This window comes from Onychomys torridus, chromosome 1 (assembly GCF_903995425.1).
Source record: "Onychomys torridus chromosome 1, mOncTor1.1, whole genome shotgun sequence".
In the NCBI taxonomy this organism is placed as follows: Eukaryota; Metazoa; Chordata; class Mammalia; order Rodentia; family Cricetidae; genus Onychomys; species Onychomys torridus.
Window position 1 is genome coordinate 19823705 of NC_050443.1, and position 15378 is coordinate 19839082.

Genomic DNA, 15378 nt, shown 5'->3' on the forward strand with positions numbered 1-15378 from the left:
GGGCAGATGGTAGCTGGGGGCTGGTCTCTGAGTCTCAAGAAGTGGCTGGGATCTCAGGTAAATGGGTGTGGGGGCAGGGTGTTGAGACTGCAGGGTCTGCCTGCAGTCTTGGAAAAGGGGGGCCTTCCTGCAGGGCCTGAGGAATGGCTGGAAACTGGGGCCAAGTTGGGCAGGTCCTCCCAGGATGGCTGGTGGCCAGGGTTGGGACCCAGAAGTGGTTGCTTCTCTGACTACAACCCTAGGCACTAACCTCTGGTCCAGATGGGACTTCCGGGACAGGATGGAAGCTGTGGGCTGGTTTCTAAGTCTCAGGAAGTGGCTGGGGTCTCTGGCAGATGGGTGTGGGGGCAGGGCGTGGAGGTTGTAGGGTTCTCCAGAGGGTCTTGGAGAGGGGGAACCTTCCTGGTGGGGATGGGGGGTCCTGCCCTATGGCTAGAACCTGAGGTCCAGTTGGGCATGTCTTCCCCAAAGTGGTTGGTGCCCCAGGCTGTGACCCAGGTGCAGGCCTCTCTAGGTGAGACCCCAGGCACTCACCTCTGGTCCAAGTGGGAGTTCCAGGGCAGGATGGAAGCTGGGGGCTTGTCTCTGAGTCTCAGGAAGTGGCTGGGGTCTTGGGCAAATGGGTATGGGGGCAGGGTGTGGAGACTGCTGGATCTGTCTGAAGTCTTGGAAAAGGGGAGCCTTCCTGCAGGGCCTTCTGAATGGAACTGGGGCCAAGTTGGGCAGGTCCTCCCAGGATGGCTGGTGCCCAGGGGTGGGACCCAGGGGCAGTTGCCTTTCTGACTATAAGCCCAGGCACTCACCTCTGGTCCAGATCTGAATATTTTACTTTAAAGAGTGTGAAGGAGTTAGCAAATGTGGCTCAGATCAGCCACTCCTCATGTGTTGTCTGGCCTAGGCAGTCATTCTTCAGCCTCACATAGTCAGGGCTAATTAACCAGAATGAAGTTCCTGTCTGCACAGGGCTTTCGTGAAGCAGGCAGGGTGGAAGGACAGAGGACAGACAACACTTTGGAAAGTTTCTCTTGTTGTTTTCCTTGTTCTGGGAATGGAAGCCAGGTCTCTCTGCAAGGTAGGTGGCTGCACTGCCACTGAGCTACACCTTTGTCCATGGATTGTGACTGTAAAGAGTGTTTGAAGCAGTGGGCTATGCAGATGTGACACGATAAGAGGGGACTAGTGAAGGCACCCATGAGGAATAGATAAGAGTTTGGCCACTCCAAGGATAAGGACAGGAACTTGATTTGAATAATAAAAAGGAGCTAAAGAAGAAAATGTCCTGCCATAGTTGGGGGAGAGGTTGCTCAGGATCTTATTGTTATAAAGAGAAAGGTGAAAAACAAGATGGAAAATCTGTTCTAACTTTTTCAGACCCCATGAGAAATCTCTGTAGCATCCTAAGAAATAACTTTTTTCCTGAGTAAGCTATTCTGATTTTCTGTTCACTGCAGTCTAAGAATTTCTAAGCAAGAGAATATTGTCATAATTCTAGGTAGAATTAAATAAATGCTAAGACAGACTATTGCAGGAATGCTCTAGAGGTACAAGAAAGATCAAATCATTCTGATTTAGCAACTGAGCTAAAACACCAGGGGAAGGAGACAAGAAGGGGGAAGATATTGGAAGCAGCAGGAGGAGAGAAAAAGGAGGAAAAGAAAGAATGAGAAGAAGGTGTAGTCTGATACACAGAACCACTCCAGGATAAGAAGTCTGTGGTACAAATCAGAGTAGCCATGTGGCATTCTCTGGATTATTCTCTCCTATATCAGCATTGAATGCCAGGGATGAGGCTAAGTACTAAATTCTATTTAGTCCTTGACCTAAGCTCCATGACAACTTTCTAAAGGAGCTACAGCTGATTTCTACATTTTCCCAGGAAAGTGATACACAAACAATGTGAGTTACTATCCTACAGATATACCAGGTACTCAGTATTTAACAAATAAAAAGATGAATGGGAACACATGAATGTACTGTCTTCTTTTAGGTCTCTGATTTAGTCTTAGGTGCAGAAATGAGATCACCGATACATCCTATGACCTGATCTTGTATCACTCTGATAATATTTCTAAGGAAATATTTGATATTCAACATGCCCTTCACATTTATCTGAAATTTCTTCTTCTCTAAACTAAATAGGTTTAGTGAGAGCTTTGGGGAAATACTTCATGAAGTAATAACAAATTAGAGCATCTCCTTTGTCATTCATTGAATGCTTCAATTAAAAGTTAATTATATTTTACTTTTCTCTCTTTCAGAGCAACTGCAGCTATCTAGCAAGGGAAATTCTAAGTAAGGTGAGAAACTTCAAAAATAAACTCCTATTCCAAGAGAAGAGGCATGGTCTAGGTAACAATTGTTACCTAAACACATCAAAATTGAACTGGGATAGCTACTGTGAGGTTGAATGAAAGCATTGTCTTTGATAGCAGAAGAAGCAGCTGCTGAACCATCACCTAATACTAATAGTAACTGCTAAAAGCCTTGAGAGACCCCACTCATATCCTCCAGCAGTTACCTTCTGGGCAACTGTTCTGAGAGTCTTCCAGAATGCAAAGTCAATGCTCAATCCCTCCTCACAGATTACTTTAAGGTTATCATCCTGTTTTTATTATTTCATTTCCCAAATAGGGAGGTTGAGATCCAAAACAAGCAAGGGGTTTGGTTCTAGTTACATAGTACATCAATAAAAACTTCACACTTCTGATCTAGCCTAAGTAAGACCCACTATACTTTCTAGGCAGTTTCTGACTTTTCTCACCTATCCAACACAAAACTAGTGTGTGGAGGCCCTGGTCTTCAAGATCACCATTTGCCTCCCTCACTATCTCAGCTAAATGGCTGATTTGGTGCTGAATTCAAGTGATAAAACAGTGATTTAGTTCCTATTCTTGACTGAAACCTGGTGTCATCATTACCAGCCACCACTGGTTTCTACAAATACCTTCCTCACACTAAATGCTTTTCTAAAAACTGTTTACTTTGCTTTCCTCCAAGTCTCAAATCAGCAGGATGGTGCCTTAGTGGGGATGGTCTAGAGGCCAACAAGAAGCTAAGATAGTGGGTTAGTCTGGCTTAACAGTGATGTTTGTATGACTTCTGAAGGCTTTCACAGGGAAATGAAACTTAAAACTACAGGAGATTCTAGACACCTGGTCAGAATGACTAGCATAAAGAAAACAAAACAAAAGAGTCAGAGAGATGGCTTAGTGGATTCTTGCTTGTTGCATGAGGACCTGAATTCAGAAACCAGTACCTGTATGTAAAAGGAGTACATGCCACTGCATGCACTTGGAACCTCAGCTTTGTTGAGGTTGAAAATGAGGGTATTTATTCAATGTTTACTAACTGCCAATTAGTGACTTTGTTTCAAAGGAATAAGACCCAAGGTAATAGAGCAGGTGTAGTGTAGCAGTCTTCTCTGAAGAGATTAAAACCTTCCATCTTGGAGGGAAACTCTCTAAGACAGAATACAAAAAGTAGGCGATACAGCAGGATACTTTAGGACAGGATGTTTACAAGGAGGTGAAACAACAGAACCACTCTAAAGGGAGCTAAAATACTCCATCCTGCAGGAAAATTCATTAGTACAGGAAATAAAAAATTCAGAAGAGCAAAGGAAGTCCCTGAAAATGATCAGATTCACTGTATTCCTCTCCCTTTCTCCCAAGACAGTATAAACAGTAAAGACAGCTGAGAGTTGCTGTTAGACAAGCCAAGCAGCCCAGAAGAATCAGAAACCAGCTGAACTAACTGGAAAAGACAAAGACCAGCTGAGCCACAAGGAAAAGATAGTCTTCTGCCTGTTGAGTTATCTGCAGGCTGTGCAGTATAGTCTAGGTTTCTAGGTTTAGTGAACTGTTACCCATGCTTGAGTGGGCTTAGGTGATGCAGCTGTCTTTGAGTTATTTCTGCTCCTGTAAGTAACCCTTCCCCCACACTCCTGCTAATATCCCTCCCCCCAAAAAACCTAATTAATTCACCAAGTTGGACTTTGGTGGTATGTGTACTTTGGTTTGTCATTAATTTCCTATCTGGTGAGTAGATGTCTGTTCATACCTCCCCAGAAATAGTGTCTCACAACAGCAGGGCAATTGATACTTTCCTCTTACTTCAGCGTGTACATGTATTATATAGCATATACACACTTACCACAATCAGACACATCACCAACACATACAACATACATGCCTACATACATATATTCATAACATAGACACACAAACATTGACATACACACCAGAAACACACACACACACACACACACACACACACACACATATATACATATGCAAGCATTCACACACATACACCACAGACACATACACACAATACATAAACACACACACACACATACATACATATATACATACATACACACACTCAGATAAAACAGAAAGCAATAGGTGAGGACACACAAAGAAAGGAACCCTAAGTTCCATTGGTGAGAATGTAAGTTAACCTAGGCATTGTAGAAATCTGAATAGAAGTTAATTATGAAAGTTAAAATAGTGATCCAGTTATACCACTTGTTAATATGCATCCAAAGGAATCAAAGTCTGCTGACAGAGGAGACACTTGCACAGCTGTGTTTGTTATGGCACCACTCACAATACCCTGTAATGAATCTTTTCCTGTCCCACCAGCCAGCTCCCAAATAATGACATGGAGACTTATTAATTATGAAATCTCTGCCTATGGCTTATGCTTGTTTCTAACTAGCTCTTATAACTTAAATTAATCCATTTGTTTTCATCTACTTTCTATCATGTGGCATTACCTCTCTTCCATCTTGCACTTCCTATTTCCTCTCCATGTCTCCTGGCTTCTGAATGCCTAGATTCCTCCTCCTCTTCCTTTCTCTCCCAGAAAATCCTGCCTATATCTCCTGACTAGCTATTGGGCATTCAAATTTTTATTGCACCAATTACAGAAAAACACATCTTCAAACAGTAAAGAATACTCAAAACATAGAATCAGTCAAGATGTCCGTCAAGTCAGTGGATAAGAAAATCTACTGTCTAACCATGATGGAACTTCTTTAAGTCATAAAGACAAATGAACAAAATGACATCATCTGCAGAGAGGGGATAGAACTGGAGATTATCATGTGAAACAATAAGGCAGATTCAGAAAAACAAATGGCTCACATTTCTCTCATACACAGAAGCTTTTCTTAGAGGTATAAAACTACTAAGACGGTATCTTAGTTACTTTTCTACTGCTTTGACAAAGCACCAAGACCAAGGCAACTTATTAAAAAAGCATTTAATGGGGACTTGGGTTTCAGAAAGTTAGAATCTATGACCATCATAGTGGGGAGTATGGCAGTAGCAGGCAGGGTGCTGGAGCTTATATCTCATCCACAAGTGAAGAGAGATAACTGGGAACAGTGTGGACTTTAGAAATCTCAATGCTTGCCCCTAGTGATACATCTTCTCCAATAAGACAATGCCTCTTAATCGTCAAACAGTTCAATCACCTAGGGACCAATAATTCAAATATGTGAGCCTATGGAGCCATTCTGATTCAAATCATTACCTGGGAAGAGGAAGAACATAGAAAATGGGGGTTTAGGGTACAGGGCAACAGAGAGTGACAGTAAAGGATTCAAAATGATGAAAGAACATTATATGCATATCTGGAAACTTCACAGTAAAATTCATTATTGCGTGGAATGATCTACTCTAAATACCCAAACACAAGGCTGAAGTTAAATAGTCAGAAAATACGGAAACACAGAGCTGGTCTTTCTGCACTCCAAAGCTTCTAGAGTCTGGTATGATCCAACACATGCACACATACATACATACACATGGACATCACATATGACAGAGTATACTGTTGTAACTGTGGTCTACAGATGCCTATTTTGTGTCTATACTGTGACAATTTTTTTCTTATTTCCCTTTCACCCTCTCTTTTCCTACCTCCATGTGCTTTCTTTCTACTTCCAATAGTTACGCTTCTGCTTTCATGTCATACACACACACACACACACACACACACACACACACACACGAGAGAGAGATGAACAGACTCACACACACAGAGAAATAGACACAGAGACACATACATACACATATATGTATACACAAATACAAACATACATAGTGTCAGTTCTACATGTAAGAGAGAACATGCAATATTTGCCTCTTTTTTTGTTTTTGTTCTCTTCTCTTGCTCTCCTCATATTGTAACAACTTCTGCTGGAAGACCAGTAATTGAAAATCAAGCTCAGTTAGCAGTTGTTCTGAATGGTGTATCACATGACTGGTTGACTGATATGTAATTACAGATCTCAAAAGTAGAATTTAATCACAATATTTGAAATGAATAATTGAAAAGATCATTTTGAGAGGTGGATGTAAAATGTTCTAAGCACCCACAACTGCCCCACCCCACCCCATGTTTCTGATACAGCACTGAAAGGTGAGATTGCAAAGCAAGATAGCCATCTGAGTTGGCATGGCTTGAAAAGGATCTACACTCTCCTTAATTAGTTTGTCCTGTTCTCTTTACTTTTTAAGTTGTAAGCCAAACTGTGAGAATTGGTTGACAAATCATTAATAAATTTATCCTGAAGAGCCTGCATTCCAGTAGGAAAGATGAACATTAGATAAACAATACTTTTATAAAGTTTACTTTTTATGTATTTCTTTTAGATTTTTTCAAATTTTATTTTATATGTATGAGTATTTTTTTCTTTATGTATGTACATGTACCACATCAGTGCCTGGTGACTGTAGAATATCAGATACTCTGGAATTGGAGATATGGACATAGGCTGCCATATAGGTGCTGGGAATGGAACACCAGTCCTCTGCAGCAAGTGATCTTAATGGTCTTAATCTCTCCAACACCTATTTTTCACCTTTTTGTCCTCATGTTTTGTTTGAGATAGGACCTCATTATATCGATCAAAGCAACTTTGACTTCTCAGACCATCTACCTCAGCTTCAAGAGGGCCAAGATTACAAGCATGCCCCACCAAATATGACTCATAGTTAATTTTCTTTACATTTATTTGTTTAATGTGTGTGTGAGTGTGTGTGTGTGTATGTGTGCGCGCGCGCACGCGCGCGCACATGAATATTCATACGTGTCAAGGTCAGAGGACAATATGAGGGTCAGTTCTTTATCGTGTGGTTTTCCAGAATCAAATGACTCTAGTCATTTTGTTTGATGGAAAACTCCTTTACTCATGGACCTAGAGAACTGGCCCTGGTAGTTTTATTTTCAATTCCTTGTGGATAAGAGTAGTAGAAGGACTAGAACTGGTACTGTCTTCTTTTTAAAAATATTTTTTATTAATTAAATTTTTAAATTTATTTTACATCCCTACTGCAATTTCACCCCCTTCCTCTTCTCCCCTTTCCTCAACCTCCCTCCCCTCTGCAGCTCAATTTACTCCTACTATGTTTGTGTTCAGTAAGGGGCAAGCCTCCCATGAGTGTCAACAAAGCATGGCATATCAAGTTGAGGTAGGGCTAAGCTCCACCTTTGTATTAAGGCTGTGCAAGGCAACCCAGAATGGGGAATACATTCCCAAAGGCCAGCTCAAACATTGATACCACTGCTAGGAGTCCCACAAATAGAACAAGCTACATAATTGTCACACGTATGTAGAGGGCCTAGGTCTGTCCCATGCAGACTCTCAAGCTGTTGATTCAGTGTTTGTGAGCTCCTATGAGTCCCACCCTATCACACCAGTTATCCAGGAGATTTCTTTTACTTCCCCTTTCCAGAGAAATCCATTCAAGAACTGGGACTGTTTTCTAAAGTAGCTTCTTGGGTGAGACTTACTATTTGCCACATGTGTATGTTGGTACTTTGAAAAGAGGACCCCTGGGGCTGGAAAGATGGCTGGATGGTTAAGAGCACTGGGTGATTTTGTAGAGGACCTTGGTTTAGTTCCTAGCACCCACATAGCAGTACACAACCGCATGCAACTTCAGATCTAGAGTACCTAATACCTTCTTCTGGCCCCCAAGAGCAGCAGTCACCTACAAGGTACATCTACACACATGCAGCCCAAACACTTTGCACATAAAATAAAGTAAGGAAACCTTTCAATAAAGAGGACATCTTGAAAAGAAATCATATATGGTGAAAATTACAAAGTAAAAAAATTCCAATCTGAAAATACTTCAATACATTATGATCCCTACTGTGTGGTATCTTAGAAAGGCAAGACCATGGACACAACAAAAAGATAAGTGAATGCCAGGATGTGAGGCTTAAGGTGGAGGAACTGGTGGAACACAGAGATGTTTTTAGAATAGTGAAATTTTTCTGAATGATGCTATTATAGAGGTTAGATGTCACCATACATTTGTCAAAACCCATAGAAAATACAATCCCCATGTGGATCGTAATGCAAACTGTGAACTTCGGGTGATAATGATGTGTCAATGTTGGTTTATCAACTACAACAAATACATCACCAGGTATGGGATAAAAATAATGGGGGTTGTTATGTGGTTAAGGCTATGCTTTCTTTCCAATTTTACTGTGAATCTAAAACTGCTCTTAAAAATAGAGTTTATTGATTTTAAAGGTATGAGCCACAAATTTACTTTAACTCAAATCCAATGATGATTGTTGGATTAGACTAGAGGGTGTGATGTTTCTCCACCTTTTTCTCATAGTCTGGGATCCCAGAAAAGAAAAGATGCTGAAATGAGAGCTCATGTACAGAAGTGAAGGGACTAAATAACATTTTGGCTTTGCCTTGAATTTGGTTTGTTGGGGCTTTCTTCCTCTGTCCTGCAGTGATGTGATGTTCCCTCACCTGTTTATGCTATCAGAGACTCTTGCATCCATTTCTGCTTCTATCTAGCAAAGAGCATTATGGTTTGATTATGAAATGTCTTTGTTAAAGGTACATGTGTTGACAGCTTGTTCTCTAACTGATCAACAGAAAGTGAATTACTTTTGAGGGCATTAACTTCATCAACAGGCAAGTTCATAGATGAGTCATACAGAAGGGGATATTAGAAAGTGGGAGCAGATTAGAAAAAGGCAGTCACCTGATGTGTCTGTAAGAAACATTAAATATTAGTCTTTCTGTCAAATACTGTAAAATTTTTGTTTATGGCAAATAATTCAAATCTTTTTCACCCCAGCACCTGTAAGACTCTTATGCAAATATTTTTATTTTCCCAATCTTGAAAATCCTTTATGCAAATGTTTTACTATGACCATCCAGTAAAACTTTTGTTTACATACAGTCTCCCCTGCTTTCTCAGAACTTCAGTGACTTTCCTATTTGCCTTCATTTCTTTTGCACCAATTCTTTTAACACTAGCCAATCACAAAGGACTGTGAGGTTAGATCCCAACAAATGGGTGAAAGATGCAGTTGCTACCTGCATTAGAATAAAAACCCAAGTGGCCTCTCTGTTTCTTTGTACTGGCTAGCCAGGTGTGGGTCTTTGATTTTTTTTTTTTTTTTTGGTTGTTTTGTTGTTGTTGTTGTTTCAAAACAGAGTTTCTCTGTGTAGTTTTGGTGCCTATCCTGGATATTGCTCGTAGACCAGGCTGGCCTTGAACTCACAGAGATCCTCCTGGCTCTGCTTTCCAAGTGATGAGATTAAAGGAGTGTGCCACCACTGCCTGGCAGGTGTGGGTCTTTGTAACAACCATTACCTTACCTTGCGCTTTCACTTTATTCATATGTTTCTTTATGGGACATGGTGATTATTTTTTGTTCCTAACTTGTATTTGAAGAGTATTGGTTGCTCAGGCCTCTTCCTGTGTCACCCTCTATCTGTCTACCATGAGATGAGCAACCAGCTTCAACACATACCTCACATAGTGAAGTAACCAGCTCCAACACATACCTCGGCCTGAACAGACCAGCTGCTCATAGACTGAAATTACAATCCCAAATAAGCCTTATTTCCTGAAGTTTTTTTTTTTCCTCAAGTATTTTCTTACAGAGACAAACAACAACAACAACAACAAAAACAAAAACAAAAAACAAAAACTTCAATTCTTGCCCTTCATTACGCCCACTGTCATCCAGGTTGTTCATGTAGATCTCAGAGGAGCAGGAGATCCCAGCTAGATCAAGAACAGAAAGGGAGAACAAGGAATAACAGACCATGATAAATGAAGACCATATGAGAACAGGAATAGGCAGAGTGCTGGAGAGGTCCCCAGAAATTCACAATGATAGATCCTCTGTAGACTGCTGGCAATGGTCGAGAGAAAGCCTGATCTGACCTAGTCTGGTGATCAGATGGCCAAACACCCTAACAGTTGTGCTAGAACTCTCGTCCAATAACTGATGGAAGTGGATGCAGAGATCCTCAGCCAGGCCCCAGGTGGAGCTCCAGGAGTCCAACTATCGAGAAAGAGGAAGGTCTGCAAGAGTGTGAATTGTTGAATCCAAGATTGCAAAAAGCACAGGGACAAATAGCCAAATGAATGGAAGCACATGAATTATGAGCCAAAGGCTGTGGAGCCCCCAGCTGGATCAGGCCCTCTGGATAAGTGAGACAATTGAATAGCTTCAACTGTTTGGGAGGCATCCAGGCTGTGGGACCAGGACCTGTCCTTAGTGCATGAGCTGGCTGTTTGGAACCTTGTGCTTACACAGGGACACTTTGCTCAGCCTGGAAGGAGGGGACTGGACCTGCCTGAACTGAATCCACCAGGTTTAAATGAATCCCCAGGGGAGTCTTGGCCCTGGAGGAGATGGGAATGGAGGTGAGGGGATAGGGGGAAGGTGAGGGTGGGGTGGGAGCAGGGAAGACAGGGGAACCCATGGCTGATGTGTAAAATTAAAACATAATAATAATAATAATAATAATAATAATAATAATAATAATAAAAAGGAAAAAAATCTTACACAGGGTAAACTAGATGGAGCCCTAGGGGAATGTTTATAATCTCAACCATAAGTTTGAATCTAGGAATATCTTTTGACTATAGAACAGTCTACAATCCAGAGAAATCCTGAGCTCTGCAGCATCTAGAGCTTTTATCACTCAGAGCTCTCAGTAAAGTGCACAGCACCAACCTGTATAGGACCCAACCATCCCACCCTCCTCCACCCCCAAATAAGGCATATTTTCTGGGTACAAACTTTCTATGCCAGCTACAGCTTTCTTTTGATTACCTTTTCTCTGTATGGTGTTTATGCTCCATTACTTCAAGCTTCCTTTTTTCACTCTGGATCTCCAATTTATCTTTAGGGTATGAAGCCGGACACTTTTAAATCAAACAGATGTTTTTTCTTATGGTGGGGAAAAATGTACCTTTTTTTAAATGCTAAAGATAAATTCTATTGGCTTTAATTACTTGGGGGAGATGTAGTGTGAAATTTTATATGCCTCAAAATGAGTTAGATTCCTAAATGGCACAAAAAGTATCATGGTCTTCACTCTGGGGCTGATATGGAAGAGTCACTTTTCTTTCTATTGATGGCCCACTATGATTCCTCCTGACCATTGCCATCTTGGCTGCTTGCCCACTGTTTCCTGGCAATTTTCACCCTTTCATTGTTTAATTGTTTCTAGAAGATTCATGTCAAAAAATAATTTAACTAACATCTGGGAACAATGTTGACAAAGCATAGTCATTGCTTGTTTTTAGATAATTATTTAATGATAACATCTGAGAGTGTCTGGCTGCTGTGTTCCCTCTAGACCAGTGTCACTCTTTCCCGGATTAAGGAAGGTATGCCTAGATGAGGTAGGTTCAGAGAGGTCTGGCTTCTTTGTAAGTGTGAAGGAGCAGATCACAACAGGAAGAAAAAGTTGCATGACACAAATTTCATCTTGAGGTCACATGATTGATGAGTTTGCTCTGGTATTGAAAATAACATTTCCATCATCCAGTCTCCTAGACTAAAATCTTACAGCTGAGGTAGGAAGTCCAGAATACCCAATTACTCCTTTTTGAGCTGCCTCATTCACCTTGTATCTCAATGGGCAAATGTTATTGAGAAACATTCTCTCTCAAGGCTAAAAGACAGCAGCTCTGTGCCCAGGTCCTCTCTTAGTCTTGCAAAGTTGATCCCTGATTGTTCTCTTGAGTATCAGGCCCATCTCAGTTGACAGTGCAGAGATTCATTGGAGCTAGAATCCTGTTTGCTTGGAGCTTATACTTTTAGTATGGACTTATACAATATGTCTATGGGAATGCAGCCTCTTTAGAAACAGTTCAGCTTTATATATATACAAACTGAAATGTGCAACTGGGTGTGGTGATATATGCCTGTAATTCTAACACTAAGAGGTAAAGGCAGGAGGATCAAGAGTTTAAGATCAGCCTTCGAAGCACAGAAAGTGCAAGGCCAGCTCCAGCCTCAAACAAACAAACACAGAAAGTGAAATGTACAGTTAAAAAGTATTAATATATTAATGAGTAATGTTATACCTACATGTCTATCTAAGATGAATAAAAACTTAATTTTATATAAAAATCTATATGTGACAGGCTGACGAGTTGGCTCTAAGGTTAAGAGGATCCAGGTTCAGTTACAGCATCCACATGGTGTCTCATAACCACCAATAATTTTAATTCTAGGGCATCTAACAACCTCTTCTGATATCTAGGGATACTGAATGCACAAAATGTACACACATACATGCAGGCAACAATTTACACATGTAAAATAAAAATAAATTATGAGAACAGCAGCCACTGACCCATACTGGGACCGCATCCGCTCATGGTCTAGCTGGCCTGCAGGAGGACATCAGCCCATCTGATTCTGGGGATGAGCTGATGGTTCTTGCCTGCTAGGAGGTCAAGTACAATCAGGCCCTGTGCCACCTGATCAGCCATCAGTACCACATTCTCATCAACTCCATCCAAAAAAACTGGGAAGACATACTGAATGTTGGTGAAAAATTAACAGAAATCCTTGCAGAAGCCAACATTCTGTTTAACCAAGTATGGCAAGAATGAGATGCAGTTCTAAATGCCCAGTTTGTTGTTCTGGCTTCGGTCTTGGGTAAAAAGAAACCCAATAAAATGTAGTCAGACATAGTGCTTTATTTTGGGCCACATTTTAGATTAAATGGAAATCTAATACACATTTCTTGTTTTCCTGGTTTTTTTTCTTAAGAGAAATAGCCAGACTCCAAGGCCATTAAGACATAGCCCCTCCATAAAAATCTTTGGTTCCCTATGATACAGGGCCATTTTTAAAAATTTTGAAGACTGACCAGAAAGGAAAAGATCTTTAATTAACTGCCAGTGTGTATTGATTTCTTTCAGAGAAATTGACATAAGCTCCTTGCAGGTGTCCAGTCCTAGCAACCATTGGCTTCTCCACTCTACTTTTACATAAGTGTTTTTCTGATTCTGTGATAAGTAATTAACTATCATTTGATGATTAAAAGTACATAAAGTGAGAGTCTGAAAATAAAAAAAGAAAGAAAGCCAAACAGCTATGCTCTGACCTAAACTCATTTGATGTTAACATACATTGAAACTCTACTTATACATATGGGTGTAAATCCACTAGAATCTGAAGAAATCATCTATGATGAAGATAAAACTGATTTTGAAATAATTATTTGTGACAAATATCAGGCAAAACAGTAGAAAACACCTTTAATAAAACCCATACATTCCACTTTCTGCTAGTTTCAATACATGAAGAATTCCCTGTGCCAAAGCCACAAAGTGATTATCCAAGACAACCTTATATGAAAGAAGAGCAGTTGGGGAGGCATGCTCAGTAGAAAGGCTTGGGAGGGTCTCCAAGGAACAATGGAGAATGAAGTAGGAAGAATCTTGGAATTGTTGCAGACTTACTTCAGAAAAGACCTTGATACCCCAATGTCCTTTTTTGATTTTGTAGTTGATCCACATACTTTCCCGTGTACAGTGGTAAACATCTTGCCTGTTTCCTTCATTATAAGGGATGCTTTTGCAAGAATAAAGCTTGAATGAAACTGACTACCAATAATAGAACCAGTGATTAATAAACAAAGTGAGGGAATTGACCAAAACTCTCAAATTAGGAGTCAAGGAATTATAGCTTTGAGTTATCATAACTGGGAGGAGATAACAAAAATCTTTGAGATTTCTTACCCTGTGATCTGAGTCAGAGGGCAGTGGCTAAGTGCCTGATACCAGCTGAAGAACTAAAGACAATACTGAAAGGAAAGCAACATACATTGTATATATGGTTTATTAAATGTTTTTAAAGAAGATTGTTTTTAGTAAAATGTAGCTTATGAGAGCTAATTAATTTGTCACAGTTATCTTTGATTAAAGGAAATTCATTGCCATAAAAAATAAATAAATCATGATTGTGGAGAGATAACTCGGCAGTTAAGAGCACTGGTTGTTCTTCCAGAGGACCAAGGATTGATGCTCAGCACACCTTACACTGTCTGTCACTCCAGTTCCAGAGGATCCAATAACTTCTTACAGATTCTAAGGGCACTGCATGCACATGGTGCACAGATACACATGCAGGCAAAACACTTATACACGTAAAATAAGATAAATATAATTTTAAAATAAATCTACATATGAATGTTTCTCACAGTTTCATTCATCCCCATCATTGAAAAGCTAGAAACAACTGAAATATTCTGCAACTGACAAGTAATAAGCAAGTAAGAACACACACAGTGGAATGCAATTTGAGATATAAAAAAAATGAGTGACACGTTGCATACATACCCAAAAACTGAAACTCAGATGCATTTTACTCTCCAATGGAGCCATGCTCCAAAGTTACATAAGGTAGAATTCCATTCATATAGTGACCAAAAAGGAAAAAAAAAAGATGACAGTTGAGGAAATATATAAGATAAACTATAGGTTCATGCAAGTGCCATCTATAATCATTTGAGTGAAGATGGTTGCTATGCTTTAAGTGTGGCATAAGGGTATGTCTTGGGGAAGCACTGTGGTGATATTTTGTTTGTGCTCTATGAAATAAAGCTTGCCTTGGGATCAGAGGACAGAGATAGCCACTAGTTAACCATAGAGGCCAGTAGCACACACCCTTAATCCCAGCACTTAGGGGGAGGAAACAGGAAGTGATATGACTGGGTGGAGATAGGAAGTGATGAGGTCGGGTGGAGACAGGAGCTTGGCCTTTTTCAGGTTGAGGACTTGGTGAGGTAAGAGGTGGCTGTGGCTTGCTCCTTTGTCTCTCTGATCTTTCAGCATTTATCCTGATATCTGGCTCTGGATTTTTGTTATTAAGACCAGTTAGGATTCATGCTATATTTGGTGTCCAACTTTTGGGGCATGAATTCATGAAAAAGCTGCTTGTCTGTGGCTTTGAAGCAACTGGCACAGGCTGGAGCTGCCAGAGTCACTACCCCACCAGCTATTTCCCTTCTTTTCCTCAAGCCTCTGAGCAAGTTGGAATTATTCTCTTGCAGCCTAACTG

The 15378-nt window shown here is 40.5% G+C and overlaps 1 pseudogene; it reads left to right on the forward strand.

Annotated features, from left to right (window-relative positions):
• The window catches only part of LOC118592041, a 102153-nt pseudogene extending 88084 nt beyond the window's left edge, over nt 1-14069 (forward strand).
• Nucleotides 14070-15378: the final 1309 nt, after the last annotated feature.